Source organism: Pleurodeles waltl, chromosome 2_2 (assembly GCF_031143425.1).
Source record: "Pleurodeles waltl isolate 20211129_DDA chromosome 2_2, aPleWal1.hap1.20221129, whole genome shotgun sequence".
Lineage (NCBI taxonomy): Eukaryota > Metazoa > Chordata > Amphibia > Caudata > Salamandridae > Pleurodeles > Pleurodeles waltl.
The window spans coordinates 1,054,822,705-1,054,844,789 of record NC_090439.1 but is presented as its reverse complement, the minus strand read 5'-3'; positions in this window follow the sequence as shown (position 1 = coordinate 1,054,844,789).

Below are 22,085 nucleotides of genomic sequence, written 5' to 3'. Positions count from 1 at the left end.
GAACAGAAGATGAAGAACAGAAGACAGAAGCCAGAGGACGAAGAAGCAGAAGACAGAAGATCACAGAAGAAGATACAGAAGACGAAGAACAGAAGGCAGAAGACCACAGAAGAAGATGAAGAAGAAGAGAGGCGACAGGAGAGGCTGAGAAGCACACAGATGAATAGAGAAGACGGGGAAAAGAAGAGTACAGAAGAAGATTACAGAAGAGGAGGAGGAGGAAGAACAGAGAGGAAGAAAAGAAGCAGGAGCAGGAGAGAGGGTGAGTAGCGCGGGGCAGGGCAAGGGGCTGGGAGGTGGGGGGTACTTACTGCGAGGTAGGTCTCAGGAACCTGGAGGAGCTGGAGGAGCTGCAGCGGCAGGGGGAGCGACCTACCCTTGGGTCAAGGGTCGCTACCACTGTCGCGCAGCGGCCGCCATAAGAGGGAGGAGGGGGGGGAGGGGTCAGCTGGGGGCGAATGGGAGGTGGGCGACGGGGGCGTGCAGGAGGTCGCGACAGGAAAGCGGGAGGGAGGGGGGGACAGGTAGAGTGAGAAGAGCTGGGGGAGGGGGGTTTAAGGGTGGAGGGGGTGCGTGTTAGGAAGTTTAGGAGATTAGGGAGAGAGATAGGAGTAGGGTTGGGAAGATAGGGGAGGGGGGTTTGTAGAGGTGGGTGAGGGTGAGAGGTAGAGTGAGAGGATAGGAAGATAGGTAACAGAGGGGGTGGCGGGAAGGGGGGAGAGATAGAGAAATAGGTGGAGAGATAGAGAAATAGGTAGATAGGAGGAGGTGGTGAGTGAGGGAGATAGATAGTGAGATAGAGAGATAGGTAGATAGGAGGAGTGAGGGAGGCAGATAGCGAACGGGGTAGATGGGGTGATAGAGAAGGGGAGGTGAGTGAGGGAGGGAGATGAGAAAGGAGCAGGAGGGAAGGCGCGGGAAGAACAGAAGACGGAGGACGAAGAAAGCAGAAGAACAGAAGACAGAAGAACAGAAGAACAGAAGATGAAGAACAGAAGACAGAAGACAGAGGACGAAGAAGCAGAAGACAGAAGATCACAGAAGAAGATACAGAAGACGAAGAACAGAAGGCAGAAGAGCACAGAAGAAGATGAAGAAGAAAAGAGGCGACAGGAGAGGCTGAAAAGCACACAGATGAAGAGAGAAGACGGGGAAAAGAAGAGTACAGAAGAAGATTACAGAAGAGGAGCAAGGAGGAAGAACAGAGAGGAAGAAAAGAAGCAGGAGCAGGAGAGAGGGTGAGTAGCGCGGGGCAGGGCGAGGGGCTGGGAGGTGGGTGGTACTTACTGCGAGGTAGGTCTCAGGAACCTGGAGGAGCTGCAGCGGCAGGGGGAGCAACCTACCCTTGGGTCAAGGGTCGCTACCACTGTCGTGCAGCAGCCGCCATAAGAGGGAGGAGGGGGGGAGGGGTCAGCTGGGGGCGAATTGGAGCTGGGGGCGGGGGCGTGCAGGAGGTCGTGGCGGGAAAGCAGGAGGGAGGGGGGACAGGTAGAGTGAGAAGAGCTGGGGGAGGGGGTTTAAGCGTGGAGGGGGTGAGTGTTAGGAAGTTTAGGAGATTAGGGAGAGAGATAGGAGTAGGGTTGGGAAGATAGGGGAGGGGGGTTGTAGAGGTGGGTGAGGGTGAGAGGTAGAGTGAGAGGATAGGAAGATAGGTAACAGAGGGGGTGGCGGGAAGGGGGGGAGAGATAGAGAAATAGGTGGAGAGATAGAGAAATAGGTAGATAGGAGGAGGTGGTGAGTGAGGGAGATAGATAGTGAGATAGAGAGATAGGTAGATAGGAGTAGTGAGGGAGGCAGATAGCGAACGGGGTAGATAGGGGTGATAGAGAGGGGGAGGCGAGTGAGGGAGGGAGATTAGACAGGAGCAGGAGGGCAGGCGCGGGAAGAACAGAAGACGGAGGACGAAGAAAGCAGAAGAACAGAAGACAGAAGAACAGAAGAACAGAAGAACAGAAGATGAAGAACAGAAGACAGAAGACAGAGGACGAAGAAGCAGAAGACAGAAGATCACAGAAGAAGATACAGAAGACGAAGAACAGAAGGCAGAAGACCACAGAAGAAGATGAAGAAGAAGAGAGGCGACAGGAGAGGCTGAGAAGCACACAGATGAAGAGAGAAGACGGGGAAAAGAAGAGTACAGAAGAAGATTACAGAAGAGGAGGAGGAGGAAGAACAGAGAGGAAGAAAAGAAGCAGGAGCAGGAGAGAGGGTGAGTAGCGCGGGGCAGGGCAAGGGGCTGGGAGGTGGGGGGGTACTTACTGCGAGGTAGGTCTCAGGAACCTGGAGGAGCTGGAGGAGCTGCAGCGGCAGGGGGAGCGACCTACCCTTGGGTCAAGGGTCGCTACCACTGTCGCGCAGCAGCCGCCATAAGAGGGGGGGGGGGGAGGGGTCAGCTGGGGGCGAATGGGAGCTGGGGGGCGGGGGCGTGCAGGAGGTCACGGCGGGAATGCGGGAGGGAGGGGGGACAGGTAGAGTGAGAAGAGCTGGGGGAGGGGGGTTTAACGGTGGAGGGGGGTGAATGTTAGGAAGTTTAGGAGATTAGGGAGAGAGATAGGAGTAGGGTTGGGAAGATAGGGGAGGGGGGGTTGTAGAGGTGGGTGAGGGTGAGAGGTAGAGTGAGAGGATAGGAAGATAGGTAACAGAGGGGGTGGCGGGAAGGGGGGAGAGATAGAGAAATAGGTGGAGAGATAGAGAAATAGGTAGATAGGAGGAGGTGGTGAGTGAGGGAGATAGATAGTGAGATAGAGAGATAGATAGATAGGAGGAGTGAGGGAGGCAGATAGCGAACGGGGTAGATAGGGGTGATAGAGAGGGGGAGGCGAGTGAGGGAGGGAGATGAGACAGGAGCAGGAGGGCAGGCGCGGGAAGAACAGAAGACGGAGGACGAAGAAAGCAGAAGAACAGAATACAGAAGAACAGAAGATGAAGAACAGAAGACAGAAGACAGAGGACGAAGAAGCAGAAGAAAGAAGATCACAGAAGAAGATACAGAAGACGAAGAACAGAAGGCAGAAGACCACAGAAGAAGATGAAGAAGAAGAGAGGCGACAGGAGAGGATGAGAAGCACACAGATGAAGAGAGAAGACGGGGAAAAGAAGAGTACAGAAGAAGATTACAGAAGAGGAGCGAGGAGGAAGAACAGAGAGGAAGAAAAGAAGCAGGAGCAGGAGAGAGGGTGAGTAGCGCAGGGCAGGGCGAGGGGCTGGGAGGTGGGGGGTACTTACTGTGAGGTAGGTCTCAGGAACCTGGAGGAGCTGGAGGAGCTGCAGCGGCAGGGGGAGCGACCTACCCTTGGGTCAAAGGTCGCTACCACTGTCGCGCAACGGCCGCCATAAGAGGGAGGAGGGGGGGGGTCAGCTGGGGGCGAATGGGAGCTGGGCGATGGGGGCGTGCAGGAGGTCGCGGCGGGAAAGCGGGAGGGAGGGGGGGACAGGTAGAGTGAGAAGAGCTGGGGGAGGGGGGGTTCAAGAGTGGAGGGGGGTGAGTGTTAGGAAGTTTAGGAGATTAGGGAGAGAGATAGGAGTAGGGTTGGGAAGATAGGGGAGGGGGGTTTGTAGAGGTGGGTGAGGGTGAGAGGTAGAGTGAGAGGATAGGAAGATAGGTAACAGAGGGGGTGGCGGGAAGGGGGGGAGAGATAGAGAAATAGGTGGAGAGATAGAGAAATAGGTAGATAGGAGGAGGTGGTGAGTGAGGGAGATAGATAGTGAGATAGAGAGATAGGTAGATAGGAGGAGTGAGGGAGGCAGATAGCGAATGGGGTAGATAGGGGTGATAGAGAGGGGGAGACGAGTGAGGGAGGGAGATGAGACAGGAGCAAGAGGGCAGGCACGGGAAGAACAGAAGACGGAGGACGAAGAAAGCAGAAGAACAGAAGACAGAAGAACAGAAGAACAGAAGATGAAGAACAGAAGACAGAAGACAGAGGACGAAGAAGCAGAAGACAGAAGATCACAGAAGAAGATACAGAAGACGAAGAACAGAAGGCAGAAGACCACAGAAGAAGAGAGGCGACAGGAGAGGCTGAGAAGCACACAGATGAAGAGAGAAGACGGGGAAAAGAAGAGTACAGAAGAAGATTACAGAAGAGGAGCGAGGAGGAAGAACAGAGAGGAAGAAAAGAAGCAGGAGAGAGGGTGAGTAGCGCGGGGCAGGGCAAGGGGCTGGGAGGTGGGGGGGTACTTACTGCGAGGTAGGTCTAGGAACTTGGAGGAGCTGCAGCGGCAGGGGGAGCGACCTACCCTTGGGTCAAGGGTCGCTACCACTGTCGCGCAGCAGCCGCCATAAGAGGGAGGGGGGGAGGGGTCAGCTGGGGGCGAATGGGAGCTGGGGGGCGGGAGCGTGCAGGAGGTCGCGGCGGGAAAGCGGGAGGGAGGGGGGACAGGTAGAGTGAGAAGAGCTGGGGGAGAGGGGTTTAAGGGTAGAGGGGGGTGAGTGTTAGGAAGTTTAGGAGATTAGGGAGAGAAATAGGAGTAGGGTTGGGAAGATAGGGGAGGGGGGGTTGTAGAGGTGGGTGAGGGTGAGAGGTAGAGTGAGAGGATAGGAAGATAGGTAACAGAGGGGGTGGCGGGAAGGGGGGGAGAGATATAGAAATAGGTGGAGAGATAGAGAAATAGGTAGATAGGAGGAGCAGGTGAGTGAGGGAGATAGATAGTGAGATAGAGAGATAGATAGATAGATAGGAGGAGTGAGGGAGGCAGATAGCGAACGGGGTAGATAGGGGTGATAGAGAGGGGGAGGCGAGTGAGGGAGGGAGATGAGACAGGAGCAGGAGGGCAGGCGCGGGAAGAACAGAAGACGGAGGACGAAGAAAGCAGAAGAACAGAATACAGAAGAAGAGAAGAACAGAAGATGAAGAACAGAAGACAGAAGACAGAGGACGAAGAAGCAGAAGAAAGAAGATCACAGAAGAAGATACAGAAGACGAAGAACAGAAGGCAGAAGACCACAGAAGAAGATGAAGAAGAAGAGAGGCGACAGGAGAGGCTGAGAAGCACACAGATGAAGAGAGAAGACGGGGAAAAGAAGAGTACAGAAGAAGATTACAGAAGAGGAGCGAGGAGGAAGAACAGAGAGGAAGAAAAGAAGCAGGAGCAGGAGAGAGGGTGAGTAGCGCGGGGCAGGGCGAGGGGCTGGGAGGTGGGGGGTACTTACTGCGAGGTAGGTCTCAGGAACCTGGAGGAGCTGGAGGAGCTGCAGCGGCAGAGGGAGCGACCTACCCTTGGGTCAAGGGTCGCTACCACTGTCGCGCAGCGGCCGCCATAAGAGGGAGGAGGGGGGGGAGGGGTCAGCTGGGGGCGAATGGGAGGTGGGCGACGGGGGCGTGCAGGAGGTCGCGACAGGAAAGCGGGAGGGAGGGGGGGACAGGTAGAGTGAGAAGAGCTGGGGGAGGGGGGTTTAAGGGTGGAGGGGGTGCGTGTTAGGAAGTTTAGGAGATTAGGGAGAGAGATAGGAGTAGGGTTGGGAAGATAGGGGAGGGGGGTTTGTAGAGGTGGGTGAGGGTGAGAGGTAGAGTGAGAGGATAGGAAGATAGGTAACAGAGGGGGTGGCGGGAAGGGGGGAGAGATAGAGAAATAGGTGGAGAGATAGAGAAATAGGTAGATAGGAGGAGGTGGTGAGTGAGGGAGATAGATAGTGAGATAGAGAGATAGATAGATAGGAGGAGTGAGGGAGGCAGATAGCGAACGGGGTAGATAGGGGTGATAGAGAGGGGGAGGCGAGTGAGGGAGGGAGATGAGACAGGAGCAGGAGGGCAGGCGCGGGAAGAACAGAAGACGGAGGACGAAGAAAGCAGAAGAACAGAATACAGAAGAAGAGAAGATGAAGAACAGAAGACAGAGGACGAAGAAGCAGAAGAAAGAAGATCACAGAAGAAGATACAGAAGACGAAGAACAGAAGGCAGAAGACCACAGAAGAAGATGAAGAAGAAGAGAGGCGACAGGAGAGGATGAGAAGCACACAGATGAAGAGAGAAGACGGGGAAAAGAAGAGTACAGAAGAAGATTACAGAAGAGGAGCGAGGAGAAAGAACAGAGAGGAAGAAAAGAAGCAGGAGCAGGAGAGAGGGTGAGTAGCGCAGGGCAGGGCGAGGGGCTGGGAGGTGGGGGGTACTTACTGCGAGGTAGGTCTCAGGAACCTGGAGGAGCTGGAGGAGCTGCAGCGGCAGGGGGAGCGACCTACCCTTGGGTCAAGAGTCGCTACCACTGTCGCGCAGCGGCCGCCATAAGAGGGAGGAGGGGGGGGGGTCAGCTGGGGGCGAATGGGAGCTGGGCGATGGGGGCGTGCAGGAGGTCGCGGCGGGAAAGCGGGAGGGAGGGGGGGACAGGTAGAGTGAGAAGAGCTGGGGGAGGGGGGTTTAAGGGTGGAGGGGGTGAGTGTTAGGAAGTTTAGGAGATTAGGGAGAGAGATAGGAGTAGGGTTGGGAAGATAGGGGAGGGGGGTTGTAGAGGTGGGTGAGGGTGAGAGGTAGAGTGAGAGGATAGGAACATAGGTAACAGAGGGGGTGGCGGGAAGGGGGGGAGAGATAGAGAAATAGGTGGAGAGATAGAGAAATAGGTAGATAGGAGGAGGTGGTGAGTGAGGGAGATAGATAGTGAGATAGAGAGATAGGTAGATAGGAGGAGTGAGGGAGGCAGATAGCGAACAGGGTAGATAGGGGTGATAGAGAGGGGGAGGCGAGTGAGGGAGAGAGATGAGACAGGAGCAGGAGGGCAGGCGCGGGAAGAACAGAAGACGGAGGACGAAGAAAGCAGAAGAACAGATGACAGAAGAACAGAAGATGAAGAACAGAAGAAGATACAGAAGACGAAGAACAGAAGGCAGAAGACCACAGAAGAAGATGAAGAAGAAGAGAGGCGAAAGGAGAGGCTGAGAAGCACATAGATGAAGAGAGAAGACGGGGAAAAGAAGAGTACAGAAGAAGATTACAGAAGAGGAGCGAGGAGGAAGAACAGAGAGGAAGAAAAGAAGCAGGAGCAGGAGAGAGGGTGAGTAGCGCGGGGCAGGGCGAGGGGCTGGAAGGTGGGGGTTACTTACTGCGAGGTAGGTCTCAGGAACCTGGAGGAGCTGGAGGAGCTGCAGCGGCAGGGGGAGCGACCTACCCTTGGGTCAAGGGTCGCTACCACTGTCGTGCAGCAGCCGCCATAAGAGGGAGGAGTCAGCTGGGGGCGAATGGGAGCTGGGGGGCGGGGGCGTACAGGAGGTCGCGGCGGGAAAGCGGGAGGGAGGGGGGGACAGGTAGAGTGAGAAGAGCTGGGGGAGGGGGGTTTAAGGGTGGAGGGGGGTGAGTGTTAGGAAGTTTAGGAGATTAGGGAGAGAGATAGGAGTAGGGTTGGGAAGATAGGGGAGGGGGGGTTGTAGAGGTGGGTGAGGGTGAGAGGTAGAGTGAGAGGATAGGAAGATAGGTAACAGAGGGGGTTGCGGGAAGGGGGGGAGAGATAGAGAAATAGGTGGAGAGATAGAGAAATAGGTAGATAGGAGGAGGTGGTGAGTGAGGGAGATAGATAGTGAGATAGAGAGATAGGTAGATAGGAGGAGTGAGGGAGGCAGATAGCGAACGGGGTAGATAGGGGTGATAGAGAGGGGGAGGCGAGTGAGGGAGAGAGATGAGACAGGAGCAGGAGGGCAGGCGCGGGAAGAACAGAAGACGGAGGACGAAGAAAGCAGAAGAACAGATGACAGAAGAACAGAAGATGAAGAACAGAAGAAGATACAGAAGACGAAGAACAGAAGGCAGAAGACCACAGAAGAAGATGAAGAAGAAGAGAGGCGACAGGAGAGGCTGAGAAGCACATAGATGAAGAGAGAAGACGGGGAAAAGAAGAGTACAGAAGAAGATTTCAGAAGAGGAGCGAGGAGGAAGAACAGAGAGGAAGAAAAGAAGCAGGAGCAGGAGAGAGGGTGAGTAGCGCGGGGCAGGGCGAGGGGCTGGAAGGTGGGGGTTACTTACTGCGAGGTAGGTCTCAGGAACCTGGAGGAGCTGGAGGAGCTGCAGCGGCAGGGGGAGCGACCTACCCTTGGGTCAAGGGTCGCTACCACTGTCGTGCAGCAGCCGCCATAAGAGGGAGGAGTCAGCTGGGGGCGAATGGGAGCTGGGGGGCGGGGGCGTACAGGAGGTCGCGGCGGGAAAGCGGGAGGGAGGGGGGGACAGGTAGAGTGAGAAGAGCTGGGGGAGGGGGGTTTAAGGGTGGAGGGGGGTGAGTGTTAGGAAGTTTAGGAGATTAGGGAGAGAGATAGGAGTAGGGTTGGGAAGATAGGGGAGGGGGGGTTGTAGAGGTGGGTGAGGGTGAGAGGTAGAGTGAGAGGATAGGAAGATAGGTAACAGAGGGGGTTGCGGGAAGGGGGGGAGAGATAGAGAAATAGGTGGAGAGATAGAGAAATAGGTAGATAGGAGGAGGTGGTGAGTGAGGGAGATAGATAGTGAGATAGAGAGATAGGTAGATAGGAGTGAGGGAGGCAGATAGCGAATGGGGTAGATAGGGGTGATAGAGAGGGGGAGGCGAGTGAGGGAGGGAGATGAGGCAGGAGGGCAGGCGCAGGAAGAACAGAAGACAGAGGACGAAGAAAGCAGAAGAACAGAATACAGAAGAACAGAAGATGAAGAACAGAAGACAGAGGACGAAGAAGCAGAAGAAAGAAGATAACAGAAGAAGATACAGAACACGAAGAACAGAAGGCAGAAGACCACAGAAGAAGATGAAGAAGAAGAGAGGCGACAGCAGAGGCTGAGAAGCACACAGATGAAGAGAGAAGACGGGGAAAAGAAGAGTACAGAAGAAGATTACAGAAGAGGAGCGAGGAGGAAGAACAGAGAGGAAGAAAAGAAGCAGGAGAGAGGGTGAGTAGCGCGGGGCAGGGCGAGTGGCTGGGAGGTGGGGGGTACTTACTGCGAGGTAGGTCTCAGGAACCTGGAGGAGCTGGAGGAGCTGCAGCGGCAGGGGGAGCGACCTACCCTTGGGTCAAGGGTCACTACCACTGTCGCGCAGCGGCCGCCATAAGAGGGAGGAGGGGGGGAGAGGTCAGCTGGGGGCGAATGGGAGCTGGGGGACGGGGGCGTGCAGGAGGTCGCGGCGGGAAAGCGGGAGGGAGGGGGGGACAGGTAGAGTGAGAAGAGCTGGGGGAGGGGGGTTTAAGGGTGGAGGGGGGTGAGTGTTAGGAAGTTTAGGAGATTAGGGAGAGAGATAGGAGTAGGGTTGGGAAGATAGGGGAGGGGGGGTTGTAGAGGTGGGTGAGGGTGAGAGGTAGAGTGAGAGGATAGGAAGATAGGTAACAGAGGGGGTGGCGGGAAGGGGGGGAGAGATAGAGAAATAGGTGGTGAGATAGAGAAATAGGTAGATAGGAGGAGGTGGTGAGTGAGGGAGATAGATAGTGAGATAGAGAGATAGGTAGATAGGAGGAGTGAGGGAGGCAGATAGCGAACGGGGTAGATAGGGGTGATAGAGAGGGGGAGGCGAGTGAGGGAGGGAGATGAGACAGGAGCAGGAGGGCAGGCGCGGGAAGAACAGAAGACGGAGGACGAAGAAAGCAGAAGAACAGAAGACAGAAGAACAGAAGATGAAGAACAGAAGACAGAAGACAGAGGACGAAGAAGCAGAAGAAAGAAGATCACAGAAGAAGATATAGAAGACGAAGAACAGAAGGCAGAAGACCACAGAAGAAGATGAAGAAGAAGAGAGGCGACAGCAGAGGCTGAGAAGCACACAGATGAAGAGAGAAGACGGGGAAAAGAAGAGTACAGAAGAAGATTACAGAAGAGGAGCGAGGAGGAAGAACAGAGAGGAAGAAAAGAAGCAGGAGCAGGAGAGAGGGTGAGTAGCGCGGAGCAGGGCGAGGGGCTGGGAGGTGGGGGGTACTTACTGCGAGGTAGGTCTCAGGAACCTGGAGGAGCTGGAGGAGCTGCAGCGGCAGGGGGAGCGACCTACCCTTGGGTCAAGGGTCGCTACCACTGTCGCGCAGCGGCCGCCATAAGAGGGAGGAGGGGGGGAGAGGTCAGCTGGGGGCGAATGGGAGCTGGGGGACGGGGGCGTGCAGGAGGTCGCGGCGGGAAAGCGGGAGGGAGGGGGGGACAGGTAGAGTGAGAAGAGCTGGGGGAGGGGGGTTTAAGGGTGGAGGGGGGTGAGTGTTAGGAAGTTTAGGAGATTAGGGAGAGAGATAGGAGTAGGGTTGGGAAGATAGGGGAGGGGGGGTTGTAGAGGTGGGTGAGGGTGAGAGGTAGAGTGAGAGGATAGGAAGATAGGTAACAGAGGGGGTGGCGGGAAGGGGGGGAGAGATAGAGAAACAGGTGGTGAGATAGAGAAATAGGTAGATAGGAGGAGGTGGTGAGTGAGGGAGATAGTGAGATAGAGAGATAGGTAGATAGGAGGAGTGAGGGAGGCAGATAGCGAACGGGGTAGATAGGGGTGATAGAGAGGGGGAGGCGAGTGAGGGAGGGAGATGAGACAGGAGCAGGAGGGCAGGCGCGGGAAGAACAGAAGATGGAGGACGAAGAAAGCAGAAGAACAGAAGACAGAAGAACAGAAGAACAGAAGATGAAGAACAGAAGACAGAAGACAGAGGACGAAGAAGCAGAAGACAGAAGATCACAGAAGAAGATACAGAAGACGAAGAACAGAAGGCAGAAGACCACAGAAGAAGATGAAGAAGAAGAGAGGCGACAGGAGAGGCTGAGAAGCACACAGATGAAGAGAGAAGACGGGGAAAAGAAGAGTACAGAAGAAGATTACAGAAGAGGAGCGAGGAGGAAGAACAGAGAGGAAGAAAAAAAGCAGGAGAGAGGGTGAGTAGCGCGGGGCAGGGCGAGGGGCTGGGAGGTGGGGGGTACTTACTGCGAGGTAGGTCTCAGGAACCTGGAGAAGCTAGAGGAGCTGCAGCGGCAGGGGGAGCGACCTACCCTTCGGTCAAGGGTATGTCTAAAAGAAAACGTGGCCAAGAATGCAGCACTCTTAGTTTGAATAATGATTTTATTAAGGCACTTCCTAGATATCAATTAAAAGAACACAAAAATATGAACATGAGCATTTAACTTGAATGCTATAAAACACGTGTAAATGCCAAAATACTCACCGACATAGAAGGTGCAATATATCAACAATTAATATATGCAGTGAATATGAATGTACACACACACACATATTTATATATATGTATATATATATATATATATACATATATATATATATATATATATATAGATATAAATATATATATAGATATAAATATATATATAGATATAGATATGGACAGCAAAGCTAGATTAAAATAATTAAGAATTAAGAATAAAAATGCATCACCATGGGGGTTGAATCCATCATCATCCTTGCCAACATCAAACTGGGAACCCTGAATGGATGAGACAGGAGAACTTTCCCCAATGGAATCTGATTGGGCAGTGTGTCCACTTCCAAAATGACCTCCTCTGTGTCAGTGTTAAGGTTTCCCCGCTTTTTAGATTTCAACAATCAACCCCTCCCTTCGGGTATTGACTTCAAATGCTGGCTGTACTTGGTCTGTGTCGAAAACACACAAAAGAACTGGCCAGGTTCTTGTGCATTCTCTGCGGAAAACATTCTCCTCCTGGTACACTTTTGTCACCTGCAGATCCCCCACAATATGTTCTCTGCCCTGGTGAGAAGAGTGAAAACATGTTCAGTGTAGAAAAAAAGCTTTGTGGAAAAGTACCTGCGCCACTGATGTGACGTCACCTGAAACCAAGCACAAAATGGAGTCAGTGGTCAAGATGGAGTCGGTGGTAAAATTCAGATAGCATTACAAGTCCTCTAGTAGCATTTATTTTACAGTCCCTGGGTAGATATAGTACTATATACTAGGGACTTATAAGTGAAATAAATAATTCAATCAGGTGTAGGCTAAGGTTTGCCAAATACAGCAATTGGGTACAGAAGATGGGGGATGAATTTGAGTAATTTGCTTTAACCAGTTACCCAAGAGTTAGGAAAAAGTTTGCAAAATGACATGTAATCACTCAAAGTACAAACCAAAACATAGCGCTATATTTTTTATAAAATGTAGTGCAAAAAAGGTGACACAAACAGCAGTCTCTCCTGTTTTTCTGGTCATTCGTGTTGGTTCTGTATGGTGGTGTACATTTTTGGTGATTGCCACTTAATAGCACAGTGTGACAAAGTAATGTAGTTTTGGGAACTTCGTATAAGATGTGTAACATAAAATGACCAAGATTAGGCAAAATTACACCCACATAACAGACATTTCTCCTGAGCCTACACATAACGTGTCATTGGCAGTGAAGCAATGGATTTTACTGTGCATGTTTTTGTCAGTGTTGTCAATCGCTGGCCTTTCCTGATAGTTTTGAGCTTGGAAATGAGAACTGATATTTTAGGGCTTCATCAGGCCTGCTCAGGGTTGCTTACATATCTTTTGGACCTGTGTAGCCCTGTGACTATCCTCCATAACACTGAGCCAGCAAAAAGGGTATGGATAATAGGGTTACGTTTTGCAGTGTGGAAATCATCACTTCCTAAACCCAGTGATTAATATTTGGACAGTAGATTGGCACATAAGCCTTCCTGAAGAAGATCAAGAGATGTTCATTGGAAAAGAGTTTAAAAGGAGTGATCCTATCAGGACATCTCATCACACATGCTTAACTCACAAAGAGAATTGGATGGCGAATATCGGTCAAGGACTTGAACATAGGCCGTATTGGCAGAGAAAGAATTATAAATCATAATGTACTGGCCATATTATCTTTAATAAAATCTCAGCTTTCCTTTGCAATAAAGCTGGGAACATGTCCAAGTCTCAGCATATTATGGCTAATTGAGCATTCATGTTAATATCTGTTGCTTACAATATAGTGCTAATAAAGGCAAAGTCAAGAAAGTTTACTGCTGGAGAGAAAAGGGCAAAACAAACATTTGGATTGTATTGAGTCAAGTGCAAGGGATCACATTTGTGTGCAATATCTTTAATGTGGAGTGGTCTGTCATCCACATACTCATAAAAAGTGTCACCAGAATAAACCAGCAATTTACTAGTTGTCTGTGAAAGCCCATTCTTTGATGTACCATCTACCATAAACATTTCTAAGCTGTCAAACAGATTTTTCACTGAAGATGAATGTAATCTTCTCCATAAGGGACTACGTTTGTGTCCATCCACTAATGTTATTTCAAGCAAATACAAATTGATGTGTTCAAATTAATTTGTAAAATCAAACTGTTTACATTTTTCAATGGAAAAACCCATGCATAATTTGCTTATTCCAACTGTTAATATCCAACATTTTTATCAAAGGGTAGGACAAAGGTAAAGCCACAGTCATAATGAGCAGAATGGACTATATTGCATGAATTAACAGAGATTTAGAGGCACAATGGCATATGAAAGTCTAGATAAAACCCATTTTTCACTATTACTAAGAACATTACACCACACTGATGGGAATGATAGGACTAACTATTACCTTATTACAGATTTGGAGTATAAATACTTCAATCAGCCATTCCTGACTTTCCATGCAGGTGTCCTACCAAAAATACACAAATCGAATCCCTTGCCCCAGGATCTCCCATAATCTCGGGCATATGTTCTCTTGCAGAAAAAAACATCTGAAAACATTGATTACTTAATACAGCTGTTTGCAACCAACCTTCCATCTTGCATTTAGGATACAAGGGATCTGTTGAACAAATTCATGAAAATTACATGCTCGGTTGACATGACATTAGTCACCCTAAATATCTGTTCACTGTGCACTAGCATACCTAAAACAAAGGGACTGAAACCAATTCAACACTGTATTTCACTTAGAAAAGCTGCCATATATGAACACAGCAATTTGATTCTGGATATGATCAAACTAGTAGTGGAAATGGATGCACCACCGATAATGGTCAATGGCATAAACAAATTCAGGGTGTTGCCTTGGGGGCCCAAATTTCCTTATCATATACAAACCTATACACGGGCCATTTTGAAGAGTTTCATCTCTGGAAATCCAGTCCACCTGCCATTACCAACACCATTTAGTTTTGGGAGAGATGCATAGATGACATCTTTACGAGTTGTACAAAGATGAGTTCTCATTACAACTTTTGACCAATCATTTGAATGACAAAGATAACATCTACAATTTACCCACCAATGCAGCAGAACTTCTATTGAGTTCTTTGATGTCACCCTTTACATCAAAACCCAGCATATACCCTCAAACCCTACTGCCACCCATTGTCATCCTTCACACCACCAAAACACATCCCAAATCTCAAATCCAGTCTATTCACTTGGTGACAATAAAAGACTCAGGTGTAATTACAGTGAGTACACAACTTTTCACCATGAACACTTACTAATGGAGTCAGGATTTGAAGTCAGGGAATACAACAGAACTCTGCATGACAAATCCAGAGATAGAATATTACAAGTACATAGAGCCATCTTACTTGCAAAAGGCAAACCTAGGGATACGAAATCCATCTGCCCTGCTCTTATCACATCTTATATCAACTCTAGCAGTGACATATACAAAATCATATTCAAACAATAACACATTCTCAAGGTTGACACCACAATGCAAAATGCAAAAAATAACTCCCCACAAACCACAAAGCACATACACCGGAGGTAAAATCTTACAGGACCTTTTATGCTACAGTTTATTGCCATACTAACCTGTTCCGACTCCACATTCCAAGTCATCCTGTTTACCTATCAAGCTACAGTTTCCACAAATTTGGTAAATGTTATATGTGTCACTTTCCAATCAAGAAAATATCAGTGTTCCTTTATAGTTGCAAAATACATCACAAAATCATTGATTTCATTAACTGTAACACTTAGGCCCTCATTACAACATTGGCGGTAAATCCCGCTTTCTGCCGTGCAGAAGACCGCCAACATACTGTTGTGGCAGCGGAATTCCGCCACAGGTATCACGACCCACAGCTCGGGATCTGCCACAATACAGACAACCACACAAGTCCGCCACACCAAAGGTCAGTGATAAACTGGCGATACCAAAACCCACACCGTCAAGCCAACATGAATACGCCCACAGTATCACGACCCACGAATCAACGTGGTGGTCTTTCAACCGCGGTAAACCATTGGTGGTACACACTGCCGTGCTCAAAATATACACACACAAACAAAACACAACCACATTGGACAATTCAAAATACGCACACTTGATACACATACACACACAACACCGACACACCCAATCCAATATAAAGCACACACCCACATCACCCACAAACCCTTACAACCAGAAATTTGAAAGAAGGCCAGAGAGAGAGACTACCTAACACAACACCAGCATCCACAGACACACAACACCATCACTCATACAACATCCACGCACCTCAAACAACACACACCAACACATCCCCTAACACATCATAACAGACACCACCTCACACATCACCCACACCACATCATGGCACCCCAAAGGCACCCCAGGTTTTCAGAGGAGGAGCTCAGGGTCTTGGTGGAGGAAATTGTCCAGGTAGAGCCACAGCTATTCGGATCACAGATGCAGAGGACATCCATTGCAAGGAAGATGGAGCTATGGCGCAGAATTGAAGAGGTGGAACGACCTACGGGGGAAGGTACGTTCCGTGGTATCCAGACACCAGATTGCTGTACAGAGGACTGGCGGTGGACCCCCACCTCCTCCCCTACAACTAACAACGTGGGAGGAACAAGTCTTGGCAATTATGCATCCTGAGGGCCTTGCAGAAGTAGCAGGAGGACTGGACTCTGGTAAGGCAAATCTTTACTACTTTATCCCTCCCACCCCACCTGCATGCCATCACTTACTCCCACCCTCACCCTCACACCCATCACCCCAACAACCCACAGATACCCACCAACACAACCCACACATCCCAAAACCAAGCCCTGCATGTAACACCAATGCATGGACACCTATGACTAAAGCATGTCCAGTAGAGAGACTCACTCATGCCCCAAAATCACCAATCACACAAGGACCAAGCCAATAATGCAAGCACAGGAGTAGAGGGTAACTCACCCATTGCACAAGATGGCACACACACATACAATAACTATGCATTTACAACCCAACAGGACCCCTACCCAACGTCACCGGACAGGAGGTGCCAGACATATCCAGTCCCCCCACAGAAGAGGCCCACAGCGACGATAGCAGCTCTGCACGCATGGATCAAGATGACCAGCCCGGCCCATCAGTGACCTCGGGACAGTCGGTTCCCCTGACACAGTCACAAACCACCATTGAACCTCCCCCCTCAGGAAACATCACCACAGCACCCACCTAGCGGGCCCATCCCTCTGTCCCCAGGACACGTCAATCAGCAGTGTGTCCACCACTACAGGGAACCCAGGCAACCCCACTAACACAGGACGATCAGGGACCTGGGGGCAGTGGCAGTGGGCACACGGTTCAGGGGACAGAGGCACAGGATAACTGTTGTGCGACAGGGGGAGGACAGGCCCAGGGAACCGACACTCCATGGGGCACTCACCAACATCATGGGAGCTTACCACCATTCCCAGGAGACCATGGGCACGGTACTGGCCAAGTTTCAGGAGACCCAGCGGCTGCAAGAGGAACAATACCTGGGGATCAGGGAGGACTTGAAGTCCATCAACACCACCCTGGTCACCATTGCAGGGGTGCTGGCAGACCTTCTCAACACCAGGAGGGACACAGTGGCACACCAACAGGCCCCTGACACTAGCCTGGACTATGAACAGCCCTCCACCTCTGCTGGCGCTAGTGGACAGGAGGCACAGGAACAACAGGACACCAGCACCCCACCCCCTGCAGAAGGAGAACCACCCCGCAAACGGTCCCTGAGATCCAGGAATAAGACAGAGAAGATTGCCAAGACCCCCACCAGGAAATAAGACCCCTCTGAATGTCACCCTTCTGTCCCACTTTGACACCCTGTCCACCTGAAACTGCCATTGCTCCACTTCCTATGCCCCATTGGACAATGCCCCTGTGAAACAAACAGACTGGACTCTGCCATGGACATACCTCCACCATCACCCCAGCCCATTTTACACCCCCTCCACTTATTTGCACACAAATAAACACACTTGAATCACTAAGCAAGCTGGAGTCAGTCTGTGCTTTCACAAATTTGTAATTGCTAAATCTCTGGAATATAGCAATGTCAATGTACTTGTTCACATACCAATGTAACACAGCTGTAGGCCAGCAGTAAACATAGCACAGGGCACAAAGTGGGAGCCAGATCTGTGAAATGCAAAGCCAAAGTAACAAGTCAGGGTCCATACACTGAGTGAAAATGACAGACTTATGCTAGCTCCAACAATAGTATGAGATGTGGGAAGCAGTTACATCTTCATATGTGTGTCTCAGTGGAAGTATTGCATGATGATGTTGTTTCGGTTGTCGACATCTTCTTCTGCCTCCTTTTCTTCACTGTCCACAGACTCCACAGCTGCCACAAGACCACCATCTGGCCCATCCTCCTGCAAAAAAGGCACCTGCCATCACAAAGCCAGGTGCTGCAGCATATGGCAGGCCACAATTATCTGTCACGCCTTCTTCGGTGAGTAGTATAGGGAGCCACCTGTCAGACGGAGGCACCGGAATCTGGCCTTCAGGAGGCCGAAGGTGCGTTCTATAATCCTCCTAGTTCCCTAATGTGCCTCATTGTAGCGTTCCTCTGCCCTTGTCCTGGGATTCCTCACTGGGGTCAGTAGCCATGACAGGTTGGGGTAACCAGAGTCACCTGCAAATTTCGAGGGACAATTGTTAGATACACACTAACCCTTACGGACAATCCCATACCCAGACACCTATGTCAACTGTGTTGGGACCCTGGCATCACCTATTAGCCACACATGGTGCCTCTGGAGTTGGCCCATCACATAAGGGATGCTGCTATTCCTCAAAATGTAAGCGTCATGCACTGAGCCAGGATACTTGGCATTCACATGAGAGATGTACTGGTCTGCAAAACACACCATCTGCACATTCTTCGAATGGTAGCTTATCCGGTTTCTGTTCACCTGTTCATTCCTGCGGGGGGAACAAATGCCACATGTTTACCATCAATTGCACCAATGAGGTTGGGGATATGTCCCAGGGCATAAAAGTCACCTTTCACTGTGGGCAAATCCTCCACCTGAGGGAAAACAATGTAGCTGCGCATGTGTTTCAGCAGGGCAGATAACACTCTGGACAACACGTTAGAGAACATTGGCTGGGACATCACTGATGCCATGGCCACTGTTGTTTGAAAAGACCCACTGGCCAGGAAATGGAGTACAGACAGAACCTGCACTAGAGGGGGGATCCCTGTGGGAAGGCAGATAGCTGAAATCAGGTCTGGCTCCAACTGGGCACACAGTTCCAGGATTGTTGCACGATCAAGTCTGTATGTGATAATGATGTGTCTCTCTTCATTGTCAACAGGTCCACCAGGGGTCTGTACACCGGAGGATACCGCTATCTCATCACCTGCCCCAGCAGACGTGCCCTATGGAGGAGAACAGCGAGCAGAGGGTCATCCAACACTGAGGTATCAGAATGTGTAATTTGCTGAAACGTTGGTAATTCGCAATGTGCTGATATCTGTCTGTATTCCCGGCCTAGATAGGTGTGACACAGTTTTTTTCCATCCCATGTGGCCCACTGAAATGGCAGCTGCCTGATCTGTAGGGTGGGACAAGGGGAAATGAGGTAACTGCGCTGGCGTTGTACACCGTCGTGGTGGGCGGTCGAAGACTGCGGCGCTATTCAGCATTGGTTAACATTGGGACCTTTGGGTCCCAGGAGCCAATGATGATGTACGTCGGCTGTGACGGTACGCACCCGCGGATGTGACCGCCATTTTCTATCTGTTCCCTCACTTGATACCTGATCTTCAACAGGAGAGGACCTACACTGCAAGTGCTGCTGTGACCTGTGTCTGGATGCGACGATGGCTACAATGTTTGGGGAAATGGCCTCTGCCTTCACTTCGGAGGAGTTGGAGAAACTGGTGGATGGGGTCCTCCCCCAGTACACGCAACTGTATGGTCCTCCAGAAAACAGGTGAGTACACTGTGAGCATGCAGTGTGGGCAATGCCTGTTTAGAGTGGTGTGGATGGGAGATACATGGGGGGAGAGGCTGAGGCCTGCATGCGCGGATGGTGAGTGGATGTGCGTCAGGGCATGGGTGGGAACTGGTGGGCAATGAGTATGACGGTCCAGACGGGTGAGTAATATCCTTTCCTCCTGTACCTTTCCTCTAGATCAGCGCCCACCAGAAGAAGGGTATTTGGTGTGCCATCGCCAAGGACATCCGTATCCTGGGGTCTACAACAGACGGAGCACCCACTGCCGTAAAAGATGGGAGGACCTGTGCCGCTGGAGCAAGAAGACGGTGGAGGCCCAGCTGGGGATGGCCTCCCAATGTGGAAGGGGTGCCTGTCACACCATGACCCCCCTGATGTCCCAGATCTTGGTGGTGGCCTATCCGGATGTGGATGGGCGCTTGAGGGCATCACAGCAGTCACAAGGAGGTGAGTACACTCTCATTCAGCTGACTCTGCACACATTACGAGGTGTCTGGGTGGGGAAGGTGGGCTGTGGGTTCCCCTAGGTCAGGGCGGACTTGGTAGGCAAGGGCCCTTGTTAGGCAGGCTCTGTGGCACCCCAGCCCCACTAGTGGTAATAATCATCTACACCTAGCCAGGCTCCTGTGACTTCCAGGTGTCCAGCAATTGGGCTTAGGCCTCGTACCCCATAGGCATTTGAATTTGCCAGGAACTGTTAGTGCATTGCGTAGTGGAGAGGGCTGCTCCCTGTGTGTTGTGTCTGCCAACGGTAGTGGTGTTGCATGCACTGAACATGTTTTTCGTCTGTCTTTCTCCCCCTTTTTGTTTTGTCTCCCTGTTCTTGTGTGCAATAGCATCATCTGGCAAAGGAGCAGTGGCACCGGAGCGGGAGGGAGCTGCAACCCACTTGGCCCTGGAGGGTGAAGCAACAGAGTCTGAAGCCACCAGTGGGACAGAGGGCGAGGGGAGCTCCACGACGGGGACAGGAGCATACACCAGTGACAGTGACTCCTCCTCTGATGGGAGCTCCCTTGCGGTGGCGGGCACCTCTGTGCCCACCGCATCAACAGGTATAGCCGCCACCCCCCATACCAACACCGCCCTCCCAGCAGCCCCTCAGAGTGTGTCCCATGCCCGCTCACCAAGGAGGGTGGGCATCTCCTTTGCCCCAGGCACCTCAGGCCCTGCCCTAGTCAGCCCTGCTGCCCTCAGTGAGGAGGCTATTGACCTCCTGAGATCCCTCACTGTTGGGCAATCTACCATTTTGAATGCCACAAAGGGTGTTGAGAGGCATTTGCAAAAAACAAATGCATACCTGGAGGGCATTCATTCTGGGCAGGTGGCCCAACAGAGAGCATTTCAGACTCTGGACTCAGCACTGATGGCAGCCATTGTGCTGTGTCCAGCCTCCCCCCTCCAACTTCCTCCACCTCAACCCAATCCCCTGTACCTCAGCCTATCCCAAGCACACCATCAGACCAGCATGCCCACACATCAACACAAAAGAGTGGACATGGCAAACGTAATCACCACAAATCTCACAAGCACTAACACAAGCACATCCCCATTCAGACACAGCAACATCCACTGCCTCCACTGTGTCCCCCTCCTCCACGTCCTCCTCCTTCCTCCCTGTCTCGTCTCCACTCACACCTGCATGCACTACATCCTCAGCCACTACCTCCATCACCAACACGCCCATCACCACACACCGCTCAAGTGCAATCACCACCCTCACTACCATGCAAACATCCCCAGTGGCCTCTCCCAGTGTGTCTGAGAGCCCTCCTCCCAAAGTACACAAACGCAGGCACACACCCATCCAACAGCCATCCACCTCACAACAGTCTCTGGCCCATGCATGTTCACCCAAATTCAGCAAACATACACCTCCTACAACCACTACCTCTTCCTACACTCCCAAACCCCCTCCATCTTCCCGTCCCAGTGTGTCTAAAAAACTTTTCCTGGCAAACCTTGACCTCTTCTCTTCACCTCCCCCCCGTCCTTCCCCTAGGGCCAGGCTTTCCAGGTGCCAGCCCAGCAACTCAGCCACCAAATCCCCAGGCACAGTGGTGCCAGCAACTGCGGGGTCATCGAGTGCACCACCCATCAGGGCTGCCAGTGTGCCATGTAGTGAGGGCAAGGACCTTCCGCCACCTGCCGAGGTGAAGAAGGTGCCCACATCCCGGAGGGAGAAGCCGCACCTACCAGCCACCAAGGGCTCCGCCAAAACAGAGGGGGACAGTGGCAAGGCACCTGCGGCACCATCAAAGGTGGGGAAGGGAAAAAAGCAGAAGAGCAGGTCAGGACAGGGCACGGTGGCACCGACTGAGGGACTTGTTTCACCCCTTCTGTCCACGACTCCACCAACCTGTATGGCGGCGAACACCGCAACCTGCCCCGCCACCAGTACCGCCACCTGCACCACCACCTGCCCCGCCACCTGCACCGCCACTTGCACCACCACTGGCACATCTGCAGCCTCAGCAACAGTTCCCAGCATCTTCCCCAGTGGGCAGCCGTAGGACGGCTGCAGGAAACGTCCTGCTGTGTCCCTTAACAGGTGCTGACCCGTGCACCACCGCCAGCACCGCCGCCATAGACACCGCTGCAAGCATTGCCACCAGCCCCACAACATGCTCTGACAGTGGCACCACCGCTGACATGGCTACCATCCCCAGTGGTCAGTCATCCAAGGCTGGAGGAGAGTTCCTGTACCCTGCCCAGCTTCCATGAGGCATGACTTCCATCAATGTTTGCACCTGCAGGTGGAAGGCGAAGCCGCAGCAGTTTGGCGTATGTCTCTGCCTCCATGGCGTATTATGCTACCTGTTCCTAGGCAATCTCGTGGCCCACACACCCAGCTGAGGGAATGGGTCCGGCCACACTGCATGTGGAGCACTCTGGGCACCAGGCCCCCTCCAGAACCAGTGGAGATTGACATCCACTACCTCAGTCCTTGGCAGGATGAAGCACTCTGGGCACCAGGCCCCTTCCAGAACCAGTGGAGATTGACATCCACTACCTCAGTCCTTGGC